Raw genomic sequence first — 17850 nt, 5'->3', positions numbered from 1 at the left:
GCCAGGCAGTCTCTCGTGGTTCACACACTCCTCACCTCTCCCCGATTTCCCCAGTGGCTTCCACTCAGGCCTTGGCCTCATGGGCCGCTCAAGGGCCATCTCAGCTGCTGGCCTGGTCTTTTCCCAGGCTTTCTTCGGGTGATCCATCTGTGACTCTATATCTCTGTTGAATTCAAGCATTTATTTATTCAACAAATACCTACTGAGCACCCGCTATTGTGGGAGGCACCGTGCTAGGTGCTGGGGGGAAGCAGGGGACAAGACAAAGTCTTTACCTTCTTGAAGGAAGACAATTAAGGAGCGGACAATAAATAAACAGGACAACTGCAGGTTAGGGAAAGTGCTCTGAAGGAAAGATAATCGGAGAGGCGGGGATTAGATAGATGATAACTGGGGACTATTGATACTGGATTGGTGGCCAGGGAAGGCACCGTGGGGAGGGCACAGCAGAGCTGAGATTCTGAGGGTGAGGAGTTAGCATGCACAAAGTTGGTGGAATGGCATTCTAGGCAGAGGGAACAGTAAATGCGAAGGCCTGGTGGCATGCTTGGGGAACAAGAAGGAAGCCTAAACAGCAAGAACTGAGTTGAGCTGAAGGAGGTCATTGGAACCAGCCCTGCAGAGCCACAGGAAAGAGTTTGGATTCTGTTGTGAGCAACATGGGAAGCCACTGGGGCATTAAAGGTGGAAGGTGATGTGGTCTAGCTTTTCATGTTAGGACCTCTCTGGCTTTCATGGTGGATCAGAGGAGAGGTCCTCCAGGGTCCTGCCTTCCGGCCTGCACCACTTTGTGTCCCCCCACCCCCTTGCCCTGCATGGCCCGGAGCGCACTGGCTCCCGCGGCTGCTGGTCCTCAGTCTGCCTTCCCTCTTTCAAATCCTCCTCCAGTGCCCCCCACCCCCACATCCCTTGCATGTTCTAAGGTGCTCCCCCATCAGTGGTCATGCTCGCAGCCCTGGACCGTCCCTGAGCGCACTTTCTGCAGAGATCAAGACTGGGGCTCTGGACTCAGAGGCCTGGGACCAAGTCCTGGCTTGGCCACTCGCCAGCAGAGTGAGCTTCCTCGGAGCCTCAGTCTCCTCCTCCGGGAAAGTGGGGGAACCAACAGAGCCTACCTTGTGGGGCATTTGTGAGGATTAGCGGAAAGTGCTGCACTGTGCCTGGAGCCGGGCCAACGGTGGGCTGTGTCTGTGTCGTGACCCCTCCTGTCTGGACACGACTGGAGGGACGGTGCCCACTGTATCTCTTGCTGCGGCGGGGCTCCACGGCTCACCTGTGGGCTGTGAGCTCCTTCTGCGGTCTTGACCCGGTTTGCCTCCGCTTGGTAACCGCTTGAACAGCTGGCCTTGCTGCTGGCAGACAGCAGTCTGGGACGAGGGGTGAAACCTGAGGAGGTGAATTTAAGCCGCAGATTTACAATACCTTTTATGGGCTCGGTAAGTGTAGCTGAAGTAAACACAGAATGGGCATTGATCACGCTAGGCAAATGGCCTTGACTGGCGTGGCAGAGCTTTGGAATGTTCCCGTGAGACCCCCATTTGGAGCCTATGTAACAGGGAGTGCTGGGCCTGGGGTCCCAAAATCTGCTACTTGTTAGCTGTGTGACCTTGGTCAAGTTAACTAATGGAGCTTCCATTTCCATATGCTGTAAGCCAGGCCCTCAAGACCTGGTGAGAGGAAAACATGACGATGGCCAGGAGAAGCTTTGTGGCCACTGAATCACTAGGCCCCCGTGAGGAGATGGTGATGAGGATGTCTGGCACAATATAGTGTGAGTTGTAGAATCAGAGAGACTGCGTTCCATTCCTGGCTGTGTGACCTTGGGCAAGTTGCTTAACCTCTCTGAGCCTTAGTTTTATTACCTGTAAGATGGGGTTGTTGGGAGAATCACAGGTGATGTACTGGGTTGAATAGTGTCTCCTACAAATTCGTGTCCACTTGGAACCTGTGAATGTGACCTTATTTACAAATAGGGTCTTTCTGCAGAGGTTATCAAGTTAAGATGAGCTCATACTAGATTAGAATGAGCCCTAATCCAATTTGACTGACGTCTTTTATTAGAAAAGGGAAATTTCGACAAAGAATACAGACACACAAAGAGGAGAACACCACGTAGACCCAGGTTGTGGTAATTTGTTACAGCAGCCACCGGAAATCCATATACGCGATAATCCAGAAAAAGTGTTCAGTGCGGTGCTGGGCATAGGGACACGTATTATTGTTAACATTCTTATCATCTCTGTAGTAATGGTTCAAGGTGGGTTCTGTGATGGCTACAGACTTGGTTGGGGGAGAGTCCTGCCACCCCTCTGCCCTCCAGTCTTTTTTTTTTTTAATTTTTTTTTTTTTTTTTCAACGTTTATTTATTTTTGGGACAGAGAGAGACAGAGCATGAACGGGGGAGGGACAGAGAGAGAGGGAGACACAGAATCGGAAACAGGCTCCAGGCTCTGAGCCATCAGCCCAGAGCCTGACGCGGGGCTCGAACTCACGGACCGTGAGATCGTGACCTGGCTGAAGTCGGACGCTTAACCGACTGCGCCACCCAGGCGCCCCTCTGCCCTCCAGTCTTGATAGGGGTGAGGGTGGGGTGGTTGTCCAGGCCACGGTCCCCGAAAGCCTTTGCCTGGATGGGGTGGCTGCCTGTGGGGACGGTGGCTGGCTCCCATGAATCTCAGGGGTTATGCTGAGGTTTGGGGGTGGGTCTCCATGAGCCCTTGTTGTGGGGAGGGGTGGTGGCTGCCCCGTGGCCGTGGCCTCCTGGGAGCCGCCTGGTGTGGCAAGAGCCCAGGTCTGGTTTCTGGAGCCCATCTCGGCAGATGCCTCATAAACCTGTCTGGCAACAGCATTCCTCCGACAGCCTGAGCAGCCGGCTGTCACTCCACAGCCCGTTGTGGTTTTGTAACGCGTAGACGAGGAATGTCAGCTGTGACTCACCGAGCCCAGAGTTTCCCCTGTGTAGGCAGAACCCTTGCCTCCTGCCCAGCTTCTGTTCGGCAACGGAGGTGGGTCTTCTGAGGCCTCCTTCTGAAGAAACTGAGGGAGGGCCCCGCCTTCCCTGGGGACCTGTCATGGCCTCTGGGTCTGGGTTTGGGTTTCAGGTAAGAGTGGGCAGGGGAGAGAAGTGGCCTGGATGCTTGGTTCTGGCACTTTCTTTGAACTGGCCACTTTATCTTTTAGGGCCTCTGTTTGCTGTAAATGGGGATGTTTTGAGGACGTGAGGAGCTATTGGAAGTGGCGGGCGCCCTCCCTCCCCTCTGCCCAACGGCACCAGGCACATTTGTGAATGACTATTAGGAGCAGGTCAAATGGCCGGTGACAGAGTTTGACCACATCCTTCCTGTTTGTGTCCAATAATTTACATCAGGGCCTAGGAAGCTTCAGGGAGAAAAAGGCACAGGAGTCCTGACCACCCCAGGTGAAGTTCAAGGATGAAAAGCCAGTCTGCTGGGCAGGGGCAGCCCAGCTGAGTCTATCACATGGACGCAGGGGCCCCGGGGCAGAGCTCACCACAGGACATGGACTTAGTCTGGGTGCCCAGCACTGCCTGTGTGCCCGGGTGGGGCAGTGGCAAAGAAAGGAGTGTGGGGGTTTTGGGGGTGTTTCTGGGAAGCCAAAACATTGTGACGCCATGAACCCAGGCAGCCTTACTGTGGGACAAACCAGGCCAGGCATAGTTGAGACTGCGGACCATTCTCCCCTCTTCCCTGCCACGAATGGAGTGTTTCTCAGAAGTGTGCTTCGCTTTTAGACCTTCGCTTTTGGACCTGTGTTTCCAATGTCAAGAGGCAGCAGCACCCCTTTGGGGGCGGCCCCAGCTTCCCTGGTGAGGGGGTTCAGATGTTCAGGTTGAACAGTCAGGCCAGGACCACTGATGTGGTCCCAGCTCAGCAGGTGGGGGTGAATGGCAAAGATCCTTGCAAAGTAGCCCCTAGGGCTTCTGAGAAATGGTGGGGGGTGTGGGGGTCCTAGAATTCACTGGGGTGTTCAGAGCTTGGAGCACGAAGACACGGGGCATTCTTTGAGCTGGCAGAACCAACCCTGAAGCTATTTTAATTATAGACGTATGCAGAATTCTGCCCCCGATCAACCTCCCAGGACCCTCAGAGCTTCAGTCACCATCCACCCGGGAGGCCCGTTCACCAAGGGGCTCCGAACGCTGCAGGGCGGGTTTGAGCAGGGTCTGTTTCTGTCTGTAAAGGCAGGGTTGATGGCAGAAGTGAAAACAGGCCACCCACCCCAGGTCCCCAGCCTCAACCATCTGCTGGCGTCAGCCTCCAAAGATGGAATCATCCCAGCCGGGACAGGGCTGGGCTGAGCACCCTGGAGCGCTTGGAGGGCACTGTTTCCTCTGGAACTCTTTTCTATTCAAGTCCCCTCCCGTTTTCACCACATTTGAACTTAAGGATCAGGATTTGAGTATCTGTTTCGTGCTTGGCTTCGGGACAAAGAATGGCAATGATGTTAGTGGTGGTAATCCTAACAACAGTGATGGTTTCTGCATCTGTAAAATGAGGCAATAGTACCTTCTTCCTAGGGTGCTGGAAGGATTAAATGAGATCATGTACATAAAGTACTTAGCACATAATGCCCCGATCATAATAGTGCTTAAGAAATCATAATATTTATTATTATTACGGCTGCCATTTATGAGGACAACGAGGCTCAGAGACATCAGATGCCTTATTAAGGTCACACAGCATAGGAGCTCCATGCCCAAAGGAGGATCCTGATAAGTTCCCCACAAGCTCTGACCCAGCGCACTGAGTTAAGGGAAGGTTCGGTGGTCCTGGGGGAATTCTGACTGGGTAGTGTCAGGAAGGCGCCATGGAGGTGATATTTCCACTGGGCTGTCATCATGGAGGTACAAAGGTGAAAGGCATAGACACACGGTAAACTCGAGGAACAGAGAGAGGTGCCTTGGGGGGATCGATGAGAGAGAGGGCTGAGCAGGTCAGCTGCAGTGGATGATAAAGAGCCTTGAACGCATGCTGAGAATTAACACAGGTGACCAAAAGCACACTGACAGCACCCTTGAGAGGCAGTATGGTGCAGTGGTTCAAGACCTGGACTCTGGAGCCAGCCGCCTGGGGTCAAAGGTACAGAGTGGGGCCGATAGCAATGCACCCCTTAGTAGGAAGAAGCAGGCAAGGGCCCTCAGCCCAGGGCTGGGGTATATTCCCCCTCGGCCTGTAGGCCAGGCCCAGCATGGCTTTTATGCCGAGGGAGCATTCAGGTCTCCTCCCTGTGATGAAGCCCACTGCAGAGGACTGAGCCCATCCGGGTGAGGGGTGCCCGGACCAGACGGCACTGGCCGTCCAGTTCCATTTGCCCCAGGAGGCTCACGTAAAGAGGATGTGAGCCGGGGGAGGTCTGTCTGGGAGAGGCGCCTGCAAGGTCGTCTGCCTTTGGAGATTTCCACCGGGAGGCCGTGGCTCCCAGACCCTCTGAGCGTCTCCTTTTTCAACAGCAAGCTGCCCTAACAGCAGGAGTGGATTGGGCTCCGGCCTGTTACAGACCAATTTTGCCCTCATTTTGGGTCCCCTGCACCTGTGCCCCTGGCTCGGCGTCAAGTCTGGGCTGCCGTTGCCTCTGGGACAGCTGCATCGGACTGTTGGCCACTGCTGCCAAGCAGAAGACAGCGGTGCCGGTTTGCAGGGGGCGGGGGGCAGGTGGCGCCCGGGACCGCAGGTGTCTCTTGTGCTCGCTTGCTGGCGCGCCACAAGGGTTCCAAGCAACCGAGAGAGAGCCCCTGGCCGGCCCCACGTTTCCCAGCCGGGGTCTGTGTCTGGGCCCTCCAGATCGGAGCAACACTGTGCCCCAGCTCAGGGCCTCTTCCTTGACACCTCCCTCTGCATTGGCTTTCACCCATTTTCTTGGCATCCCCACCCCGCTTCCCCTATTCCTCCAGCTCTGCGCCTGCTCTTTCATTCACGGGTCCTTCGGCCTTCAAGGACAGCAGGAGCTCCTGACACTTCCAGTTAGAACATGGAGCCATCTCCTGCCACTTGGGTGTCTTCTTCACAGACACCCTCCCTAGGCTCTGGAGCGTGGGCACTTGGAGGAGAGAGAACCGGGGAAGGGCTGGGTGCCGAGGGTCCCACTCCCAGGAGGTAAATCCCAGAGACAGCTCTGGCCCAACCTCTATGCAGGTCTCCTTCCTCCCTCCCTCCTGCCCTCCTCTTTCCTTTCCTTCCTTCCTACTTTCCTTTTTTCCTTTCTCTCTTAAACAGCTTTATTGGGATATAATTAACATACCATAACGTTCACCCATTTAAAGTGTACAATGCAATGGTTTTTGCATATTCGCAGGGGTGTGCAACCATCACCGTAATCTAATTACAGAACATTTCATCACCCCCAAAAGGAACCCCATTAGCAGTCACTCCCCATCCCCACCCCCGCCCCTAACCACTAATCTCCTTACTCCTTACTGGCACTTACTTGTGAAGTGACTGGTAAACAGTGAAGCTGGAACCAGGCTGGAACGACCCCTCCCTTGGCCCAGGGCTTCTGCGGGTAGAATCTTGGAGTCATCCCTTCCATCTTGCCCACTCACTGCCTCGTGGCGTTGGTGCCGGAAAGGTCACTAGCCCACCCTTCCCATTTATCCAGGGAGTGACATGAGAGCCAGAGCAGGGGAAGAAATCTGCGCAAGGTCCCTCAGTGGTTGGGAACAAGGGCTCCTGCCCCAGAGTACCTGCCTTTTGCAGCGCCCAAAGCCATCTCCCCACAGCTGCCCCCTACTCATGCATGGGCCTCCCCCTAGCCATTCTTAAAACATAGTACCTCAGTTTCTCCATCTATAAAATGGGATGATAACATTTCCTGTGTTGTTGAGAGGATTAAATGACACCGAAGGCAATCCTTCCTGTAAAGAGTTCAGCCCAGTGCATGGCACTGTTAAAAAACAAAATTCGGGGCAACTGGGTGTCTCGGTCGGTTAAGCGTCTGACTTGGGCTCAGGTCATGATCTTGCGGTTCATGGGTTTGAGTCCCGCATCAGGCTCTGGGCTGACAGTGCGTAGCCTGCTTGGGATTCTCTCTCTCTCTCTCTCTCTCCCCCTCCCCTGCTCTCACTCTCTCTCAAAATAAATAAACTTAAAAAAATATTTTAAAAAATATAAATAAAAAACAAAATTCATCTGAATAAATTTAAAGATCAAATATTTAATGATTGGTGAATCAGGCAGCATCCCAACTAGAAAATGGAAACGAACCCTGTTGAGCTACAGACCAGAAAGGTTTTTAAAGGCAGAGAGGGAACGAGAAAAGAGGAAATTATTAGCAAAGAATGCAGTGTTAGGCAAGGTCACCTTTCTAAGGTGTCCGGAAGGGGTGCTGACCAGGAAATGACCAGGAAATTCCTATATTGCCTGGTTACAGATTACATTCTTGGGGGTCAGGGAATGGAAACTGTAGTCAGATCAAGTTTAAGTCTTGGTGTACTGATACAGGGCCTCTGACACAAGTGACTGCATTTTGGGCCTGTGGTTTTCATTTTCATAACACATAGCTGTCTCTCAGCACAGGCAGACCGAATCAATTTAGATTAAATTCCCGCTGTGGCATTCCAGGCCCTGTGTGCATTCCAGTTGTTTGGGATGCGTGGTGGTTCTCTCTCCCCCCTCCCCCACCCCCCCATCCCTAAGATGACGGATGAAGGCCACCGAAACTAGCGAACTCCTAGTCATTTCTTCGCCGTCACTGTCACCTGAAGCTGGTGATGTCGGTGGGGCAGGCGGAAGGTTGAGACTTGCCACAATGACTAAGAATGCAGAGCCGTGGGAGTCTGGTTAATCAGCAGCGTCAAAACTTCCTGTGGCTGTTTGCAAACAAGGGCCACCCCCAGAGGCGAGGACCAGAGTCAGTTGGTGGGGGGGGTGGAGACCTCGGGGCTGCCGCAGAACCTGGGCGAGCGATGCCTGCCGGCAGTGCCAAGGGACTGACTGGGTGGTCCGGAGCTGTGGCTGCAGAGCACACGGCTTCCCTTACCTGGAGTCTGCTCTGTGTACCCCCCCCCCCCCCGCTCCTCCCACCCCCAGGAATGGAAAGCTGACTGCAGATCCCAGAGCCTCTTGAGGGATTCTCTTTCCAGGAGTGACGGACTGACTTACTGTAAGAAGCCACAGAGAAGTGCCCGGCTGGTGTCAGAGCAGGGATAACCTTAGTAACACTAAGGGTCACCTGAAAGGAATCTTCCAGGTTTGTGGGATGGCCCGAGACCCACCTGGGCAGGTGTCTGGGGGCCAAAAAGCAGGCAGGGAGAGGGTGCACTGACTCAGTGCTCCCAGCCCCACCCGGCCCAGCCCAGCAGACAGCAACACTGGCAAACAAAGCAGACACTCCTCCCCGCTTGACAGCCATCATTCAGACATCTTTTTATATGTCTCATGCTGCACAGGGGAACCAGCCGGGGCCGGAATCTCAGATCCAGGAGAAAAACTGTAAATTAGCGTAAGGAATAGTTCTCGTCAAAATTGCTACCAACGACAGCGTAAAGTGTAAATTTGGTACGGCCCCTTCTGATGGCAATCTGGCAACATGTTTAGAATGTGTAAAAAAATGCTCAGATTCTTTATTCAGAAAGCATTTATGAAATTAACAACACCCCTTCCCCTGGGAATGAACAGGCTGCGTGTGGGGAGATGTCAACAGCAAGGCTGTTTATGCAAGTGAACATTTGGGAGCTACTCACATATCTGACCTCACAGAACGATCAGCTCAGTTGGGGCACAGCCATTCAGGGAATATTATGCAGTCATTTAAAATGATTGTTCTTTCCAGGTGTCTGGCTGGCTCAATCGGTAGAGCATGTGACTCTTGATCTTGGTGTGGTGAGTTTGATCCCTACATTGGGTGTAGAGGTTACTTTAAAAAAAGAAAGAAGGAAGGAAAAGGAAAGTGATTATTCTTTCCAGTCATTTTTACTGAGCACTGGGCGTGTCCCCAGATACTGGGATCCCAAAGTTGATCGGGACCTGGCTTTATCTTCAGTCTGGGGCATGCAGTTCAGAAAAGAGCAGGACATAGTAGAAACAAATAACTCGGAAAATGCTTATTATATGATTTTAAGTGAGAAAAGGCAAAGTAGAAAATTGCATTCACGCTTTACCTCCCCCTATACCTGAGCTAGTGTTTGTGGATTACTGAACACGTGCCAGATGCGGGCACATGTTTACCTCTTACAACGATCCACAGGGTTAGGTATCAGGGCTACTTCCATTGTCACAGGAAGAAACTGAGGCACAGAGGAAGTGATTGAGCCAGGGTTCAAACCCAGGACTACCTGACCCCTAAACCCAGGTTCAACCATTTTCCTACACATCTCTCCTTAATAGGGAAATAATGTCTGCTCAAGGTCAAATACTGAAAATAAAACCTGGGCCAATGACAATAAGGTAAGGGTGGTGGGATCTGTTTTTTTTCTTTTTTCTTTTTCCTTCCACTCTTGATTTCTACCACATTTGTGCTGGAAAAAAAAATGAAGTTAAAAAAAATGCCAGCCACCTAGAATTTGCAGCAGATGGGTAAAAATGAATGGAGAAGCTGAAAAAAAAGTGGGAACGATGTTAATAATGCATGCCTTGGCTTCGAACAAGGAGCTAGAATGATTTAGGAGCAAGAAGCGAAGCGGGGTCAGGGGTTGAGGGGGTGGTGGGGAACGTTTGGGTGAGGAAGACCAGGCAGCTTCTGGATGGCAGGCAGGCAGGATGTGCAGACTCAGGGAGGAGGGGCAGGGACAGGGCTGATCTCTCATGGCCATTCTTGCTAAATCTTTTTATTACCTGGTGCATGAGTACATATCTTCTCAGTGTTTGCATTCCTCTCATTTTTTTGACTACAGGAAATGATAACGGAAAAAAAAAACCCTCTGTTTGCTTATCACGCTGGAGTGCCAGGAGAGGTATCTGCCAAATTTTTTCTCAGGTCAGGAAGAGGTTTCAGTTTTCCCTCACCTGAGAGCCCAAGGAAGCACTGCTGGGTTCAATCTCCCTGGCAAATGCAGAAAGGTAGTCACTGTCTAGACATTCTAGGGCAAGGTGGTTTTATTGAGGGAAGAGTTGCTTGGTTCCCTGCAGAGACTTTTGTAAATAGGAGAACTGTTTCCTCTGTTAATACAGCTTTTAGAAAGAAGGCACCCTTGGGCAGGGATGGGGGAGGGGGCGGTGCACAGAGGGAGCTGGAAGGGAGAGGAGAGAGAAAGGTACCAATTGTTCAAGTGTCTATTGAGCACCTAGTGCCTAGAGCTTAGTGTGTAGCAGATGAGAACGACGGGAACTTACAGACCAGCCAAGGGTTGTCCAAGCCCCCACCCCTTCATGTCCACTGAGGAGCGTGGCTTCCTGAAAGCTGGCAGGTGTGAGCCAAGAACCAAGCCCTCCCTTCCCCCCACCCCCACCCCCCAATATGCTCAGAGGTTAAGGTGCCAAGTCCTGCAGCTGGGAGTCAAACTCATGATTGCAGGGCTGGGTTCAGAACCCACGGGATCCTCCATGGGATTCCTCCCCAGCTCTTTCTGCGCTGTCCATAACAAACTCTTTCAGGGGCATTGGAACATGTGGCTTCAAAACAGTGGCTAATTGAGTCAGGACTGCTTAAATATTTGACTCCTAACTCTAGAATGTTGCTCTTCAACTTCAAGAAACTGTTGCCCAGAATCGTGCAAGGATATATACTTTTCATAACTGCAGGGTGCTCCTTATTGACCACATTGAAATAATTGTTTAAGGATTTATCTCTTATCTCCTTTTGATAAGAATTATCATTAACTTACGCAAGACGAAAGTCTGCAAATGCTTTAAAGTACCTGTTCTTTCCCTCTGAATTATATGTAATCTATTAACGTAGTCAATGAAAATTTACGCGATACCAGGCACTGTAGGGGTTTTCCTTGGATCAAGTCAGGAAAGGGCCCTGCCCTTCCAGAGCAGTGTAGACAAAAGAGACCATTATAATCCAGTGTAGTGGTGTGGTGGGGGGATGGGCAGTCAGGAGATATACTGCCTGGGAGGGTCAAAGAGCGTGACCTCCAAGCTTGAAGGACTTGAACAAGCAGGAGTCAGCCAGGTGGGTGGAGGCAGGTGGGAGTCGGTGGAAGGAGAGAGGCCTTCCCGGCAGGGAGAACAGCATTGCAAAGGCCTGGAGGTGATTGAATCTCAAGGTCAATCATTAAAACTGGAAAATCATGTAAATCTTAGGTGTGCTTTATTCTAGCTTACTGTGAGAACCAGATCAAACCCAATCCATGTTATTCCCCCTCTTTACTTCCCTCTGGGTGTAGAAGTCTTGGGCTCCTGGCTACCTCTCAGACACAGACCTGAGAGTGAAGGAGTTTCAGGCTCTTTGAACACAGAGATGGTGCGGCCGTCCCCCGGCTGGAGGGCAGGGTGGATACGAATATGGATCTGCTGTATTTTGCCTACTGTGTCTTGTGTGGCCCTTCCTATATTTCTATATTTCTGCCAGAAGGTGGGCAGGAGGTCAAGGCCGAAGGCTGAACCGAAAAGTCCTCACTCCTGGGTTCAGGACCTCAGCATTGGGATGGCCAGGTTTCTGGCAAATCTCTACCTTCCCTGTGGCCAGGAGAGAGTTAGCAGCCTCCATATCAAGGCATCAGTGAAGTTTCTGGCATAGAAATGACCTTGAAGTCATTGGTATGTAGTCCTTGGTGACATTTTATATTTTAAACTAAATTCCAACAATCATAAAGCAATTTGCTTTTACATTTCAAGTCAGAGTTTTGTGAGAATTCCAAAAATGTGTCCATCTAATACCTCAATTTTCTTTTTTTCTTTGGTGCTTTGATCTTAATAAACTCTTGCATCTGATACCTGAAACTCATTACATATCATCGTATTATTTGTGTGTACTATGTATTATACATACACACATACCTATGTGTGTAAGGTACATTTATCCTATGAGCTCTGTCACACACTGGGTTTGTGAATGAACTATTGGAGGCTCAGTTTCCTCTCCTGAAAACTGGGGATATAATGGTGTCCACCTCCTAGGGTGGTCAGGGTTAAATGGGATCTTGTTTATAAAGAGCTTAGCCCAGTGCCTGGCACAGTGTTAGCTTTGGATAAATGGTAGCTATTATGTGCATACAAAAAAAAAAAAAAAAGACTACTAAAATGTTGGCAGCACTTATCTCCAGGGGGTGGGATTATGGTTACAATGAACATTTATTACTTTTGCAATCAGAGAAAACGAACAATAAGTGTTATTATTAATTTAAAAATCTGTCTTTGGCTTTGTCGGAAGGAACCTGCAGTTAATGTCACTGTACCAGCCTGCAAGTAAGACAAGGCCTCCAGTTTCATATGAGGACTTTAAAGACAAACAACCTTGTTCAGTCGAATAATAGAGACTGTAGCAAAGGGAGATACTTAGTCAGGATTCTAGAGAAATGCTGCCCTCATCCAACCCTGCAGTCCCCCTGACCACTCTTGTCTGGAGGGCAGGCAGGGGGTTCAGAGAAGGTAATTCTCAAATTACAGCCTTCTCTCCTATTGGGAGGTTATCTGGGGTTCTTAGTTGGAAATCTGTAACTCTCCAAGGAACCATTCCAGGAGAGTGACATTTATCCTCTTCTGGGCCTTTACTTGGGTGTCTCAGAAAATAAAACACACATTAGCCCACTTCCAGTAGGGGGATTGAGAGTGTCCTATTCTGGCATCCAGAACAATCTGAGGCCCAGGACCTTGGCTATGTTTCCGGCTGAGATTCTTGACTGCCAGCCCAGTGCCTGGAGCGGCAGGAGATAGAACTCTCCTTGATCTGAATGCCCCACTCCAATCCCTCCTTGCACCTCTTGGGCCATGACCTGAGAAGCAGGAAAGAGCCAAGGGCCCACCCTTTGCCGATTATCTGCAGAACCATCAGCCTGCACTGGGCTGGTTTCTGAGCTTCTTTCTCCTCCTTCTGCACCCTGGAGGGAGAATACTGCTGCAGACTCTGGAGTAAAATGCCGCCTCTGTTTGGGAGACAAAGAACAGAATAGCTCCTCTGGGTCAGCTGTCTCTCCTTGGCTGGCCGGCTCCCTGGCCTCCCCTGTGCTTCTTCTGAGACATTAGGAGGGACTTCTGGGCTACCCTGGGAGCCGCTGCCTGCTCCTGAGTGGTTGCATTCTGGACGTGTTTTCACTGGAGCTCAAAGGAATATTTTACTTTGAAAAATCTTAAGCACTGGAAGACGTTAATTTGGGGGTGGTGCTGTGGCTGGGGAGGCAACTGGCATGTGTATCCTTACTAGAACTAGTGAGAGCATGTGTGCATAAACAGGAGTGATAACGTGTGACACGCATGCGTACCCATGCATGCTAACCCGAGTGTGAGAAGTGTGTATGAAAGCGTGGACTCAGGTTTAAAAGGATGTGTATGTTACAGTGTTAGAGAACGTGTGTGAGCAGGAAGAAGGAGATATGTGCACTAAGGAGCAAGCAGACCATTTGTGGGAAGGCATGAGTCTGAGCGCCAGACCATAACGTGAGTGGGTGTGTAAAGTGAATAAGAACGTGGAAGTGTACACATGTACCATCTAGAGTGTGTGAGAGCATGTGTGAAAGCGTGTGTGTTAGGATGTCAAGAAAACGTGCTCGCGTATGGGAGTTTGTGAAGGGCAGCACGGGAGAAGCCTAAGTGTGAGTAGTAACGAGTGTGTGCGAAAGTTCCGTACGAGGGTTAGCAGATGTGCGCGTGTCGGAGTGGAAGTTTACCTGCAAAAGCACGTATGTAGGACTAGCGTGGGGACGTGTGTGAGAACTGAATGTGTGTGTGTGTGCGGACTAGAGCATGTGTGAAGGCATGTGTGAGGGAGATGTGTTCTGGCTTACGAGAGCCCACACACGAAAGCACAAGCACGTATGACGCTCCGTGTGCACCAGTGGGTGTGCGCGCACGTGTGCACTAATGTGTGCCGGGCGTGGGGGACCCCGGCGCCGGGCGGGAACATCCGGGCGGAGCGGAGAGGCAGCCGCCGAGTGGGCGGCCGCGCGTGTGAATGTGAGCACGCGCGGGAGAGTGAGCGGGAGCGCGCGCGCGCGCCGCCGACCCCCGCCTGGGAAAGAGCCGGTTGCCATGGGAACGCGCCGCGGCCCGAGTTAATCATTTCCTGTGGAAAGTGTGCGGGAGGGGCGGGAGCGGGGCGGGCCGAGGAGGCGGCGGCGTGGAGCTGCCTCCCGCCGGCGGGCCGGGTCGGGCCGAGCCCCGGGCTCTGCGGCGACGCCGGGATCCTGCCTCCGCCAGGCCGGTGAGTGGGGGACCCTGGCGGGCGGGGGGCGGGCTGGGCTCTCGGGGTCCGCCGGGTCCGCTATTACGGGCGCCGCGTCCGGGCCCGCCTTGTCCGCAGGACCCCCTCCCCTGCCCGGACCCGCTGCGGGGCGCGGGGAAGGCCGGGTGCCGGAGAACCAGCCCTGCGCAGTCGCCAGCCGCCCCCCGCGCCGTCCAGCCGGAGCCGAGGACCTTGCCCACAGCACGGCCTGGGGAAGCACGGCCCTTGGGGTCCGAGCAGCCTCGGGACCCTCCCCCCCCCCCCCGCCCCCCTTCCAATCTCTTTGGCCCAGGAGAGCCGGAACCTACCGCGGGAACCGCGTGTCCCGTCCGCGCACCCCCCTCCCTTTACAGAGATCCTCCTGTACCCCCAAGGATCTCTTGAAGGCTGCAGTTTCCAGCCTTCCCACCATGTACGTTCCCTGGGCAGTTCGCTTTCCCCCTGGAAGGGCAGGGGGAGGGCAGGCCAGCCTGAGGTTGGCAGGAGGGCCTGGGCCAGTGCCCTCCTGGGCAGTAGGGAATTGAGCCACTGACAGCAGCAGCCTAGGGGATCCCAGTAGGGAGAGCAAGCCAGAAGCCACCTCCTTCAACCCCCTGTTGTGAGTTAGAGCAGAACTCTGGCGCAGTGAAGGGCCTGGTCCTGGAAGATTTTAAAGAGGAAGCTGTATTTAAATTCTCAAGTACTCCCCCAGTCCCCAACATATCTGTCTCAAGGTTGTGGGTCAGCTGTCCCTGACCTTTCACCTTCCCCAGCCCTGAGGCTGAGTGAGCACCTCTCCTTGCCCAGGCACACTCCCCATGCCCTTGATAAAGTAGCTGTCTCCTTGGCCAGAGAGAGTCATTTGCAAGGAATGCAGCCTCAGAATGGGGCCCTGTATTTGCAGTGACTGGACTTTAGGGACATAGGGTGATGAGTTCTGCTGTCCTTATGGAGCCGAGGTTTTGAAGTCTGTGTTGTCCTGGAAAACCCAGGACGTGTGACTATGTGCAGGGGAGGGCCCAGCCTCTGTCCAACCTTCCTGACCTTTTCCCCCAGAAAGACTAAGCCCTCCCCAGCAGCAGTATCTGGGCAGTTGTCAAATCTGTCCCTCAATCATTGCAATATCCCTGGTCTGGGGCAGCGGGGGCTGCACTCTACTGCCATAGCCTAAACAAAGAGGGGCAAATCTGTTCCTCTCTCCAAGCCAGCCCCCTTGCATTCACTCATCCCTGGAGAGAGGGAGATCACTGAAAAATAAAGATTTTCAGTTCCTTGTATATGCCAGTATTGTTCTGAACACTTTATATATGCTTTGTCTAATTCTTATACCAACCCTATAAGGTGGAGTTCTCCCCATTTTCAGATGGAGATAGTAAGACATGGAGAGGCAAAGTAATTCTCCCAAGGTCACACATCTACCAAGTGGCCAAGCTGGGTCTGAACCAGTTTTTGGTCATAGCCACTCCACTACTTGTCCCCATTGCCCCACCCCGTGAGTCCTAAGTTGGTAGAAGCCCCAGCCTTGGGCTTATTTGAGTCCTGGATACTTTTGACCTTCCCACCCTTCTGGCTGCTAAATTCAGCTGCTTTTTCCTCTTCAGGATCTTGCACACACCCTTCCTCTTTCTTCCTGATATCTTCCTGGCTGCTCCTCTGACTTCCCTTCCAGAAAGCCACAGCAATATTGTCTCCTCCTGTCTCCACCCCTCAGACTTAGAGGATCTCCTTAAAAGTCTTCTCCCTCACCCGTGGAATCGACCTTCAATGCCCATCTCACCTATCCGGTGGCTTTGGCATGTAGGTGGAGCCTCTCTCCCTCCTTGCCCATTGCAGCTGGTCCTCAGCATTGGTCGTGTGCCCAGCTCCATGCCAAGCAATCTGGAGCAAAGGACATCTGGCTGTTCCCCCTGGTTCCTTCCACTCCACACTGGTCCACATCCATTTTCCTCAGTGGGATCCGGTGCACATATTTGAATTAGTGTCTGCCCTGTCCTGTGGACCATAGTCCAGTAACACTGTACCCAGGAGCTTCCTCCAAGTTGTCTTCCTCAGTCCAGGAGCCTGGCATTCTTCCAGAGCTCAGCTCTGTGACCTTCGGTCACCAGATCTTCTGCCACCCAGCCCTGAACTCTTCTTTGTCTCTCCGTGCTCCGGTTGTTCCTGGCTCTGTTGACCCAGCATGCTCAGATCTCTCCTAAATACCACATTCTCTGAATTCAGCCTCTCCTCCTCATCCTAGCCAAACTTCCCCAAAGAGAAGGAAGTGGCGGCTTCCTTTAGCCCCGCCCACCTCTTGGGCCTTCCCAGGTCTGCCCTCTGCCCTGCTCCACTGATATGCTCCCTTCAAGAGCCCCAGCCACTTTCTTCCAGTTTGAGCTCTCTGTGGCGTCACTCGCTGGGAACTGACCATCCTCTCCTTCCCACTCACCATCCAGTCACGTCTGAGGACTCTGCACCTGCCTGGTGCCGTTGTCACCTCTGACCTTCCTTCTCCAGCTTTCCTTACCACCCAGAGTGAGCTCTGGTTACCTCTAGTATCACCTTTAGTGATTGTATCCTCACCTGTGGCATTGGGACGCCCGGTAGCCTCTCACCTCCGAGTCTCCTTGTTTTTTTCCAAGATGCAGCCTGAGCTTCTGTCTGCATTTATTTCAGGGCATTCACCCATCAAGCCACTGCCCGGAGCTTAGTGTGGGTGTTGCTGCAGCTCCAGGCTGGGTGGTGTGGGGCTGCACAGATGATCGTTCTGTGGGCCCCACCCTGGGGAGCCATCCAGGGTCAGGGGAGTGGACACCGATCAACCAGATAATCTTTACTGTCTGGTAGAAAGCAGTCTGCGGCCCAAGTGGCACCATTAGGAAGTCCCTGGGTGCCTGAAACTCCCATTTTAAAACCAAAAGCAAATTCCACATCACCTCCCTGAGCTGACTTGACTTCTTCTGTTAACGGCATCACTGTCTGAGTCTGGGACTGTAGCTTGGTACTTTAAATGCCCTCACAGCTGCTTTGCCACACGATAGGTGCTCCATAAAGACTCGTGTAGTGAATGCTTAAAAGTCTGTCCTATTGCTCAGTTCATGAGGGACTTCTGGGGCTTTCTATCCAGCCCAGTGCTCCCCACCCCCTGCCCCCCCATTCTCCCATACCACCTGGTGCTTCCCTGCATTCCTGTTCTGATTGTGAAGGTTTGTTGAAGTGCTTACCACCCTCCTGACAGGGAGCTTTGAGGCCCCATCTCTCCAGATCAAAGAGGACCCCTGGTAGGTGTCTGACACACAGCGGACACCAGATAAATAATTATTAAATGAAGAAGGAATGAATCTTTGCCTCTTACTGCCTGCCAAGTTGTAGCCACAGAGTGAAGGCTAGTTGAATACATGAATGAGTGGACTGTAAAAGAATTTGATATATATAAGCTTAGCTTGTCACTGGCCACAGTCAGGCCCGGTCTGATTACGTTTATAGAGATGCTGTTGACTTTTGCTTCCTCCCTGTGGGGCTGTGACCTGGCGCGGAGGCTGCCAGGCTTCCCGTGGAGGGGCTGAGATGTGAGGTCTCCACAGTGTGCCGCAGACACACCTGACGGGCTCCTCA

At 52.4% G+C, this 17850-nt stretch overlaps 1 protein-coding gene across 4 annotated transcripts in view; it reads left to right on the top strand.

The window, feature by feature from the left end:
• The window catches only part of KIFC3 (kinesin family member C3), a 77270-nt gene that overhangs the window by 19830 nt on the left and 39590 nt on the right, over window positions 1-17850 (top strand). The window contains exon 1 of one of the 4 annotated variants that reach the window (XM_078438821.2): window positions 14122-14256. The exons of 2 other annotated variants lie outside the window; for them this stretch is intronic. The gene's annotated coding sequence lies outside the window, so the exon portion shown is untranslated. Of the gene's footprint in view, window positions 1-14121; window positions 14257-17850 lie in introns of those variants that run through there. One more of the 4 variants, XM_078438818.2, reaches the window with a different exon arrangement.

This window comes from Panthera onca, chromosome E2 (assembly GCF_046562875.1).
Source record: "Panthera onca isolate mPanOnc1 chromosome E2, mPanOnc1 haplotype 2, whole genome shotgun sequence".
Lineage (NCBI taxonomy): Eukaryota > Metazoa > Chordata > Mammalia > Carnivora > Felidae > Panthera > Panthera onca.
Note: the sequence above shows the minus strand (reverse complement) of the source record. Positions and strands in the feature narration are given on the sequence as shown.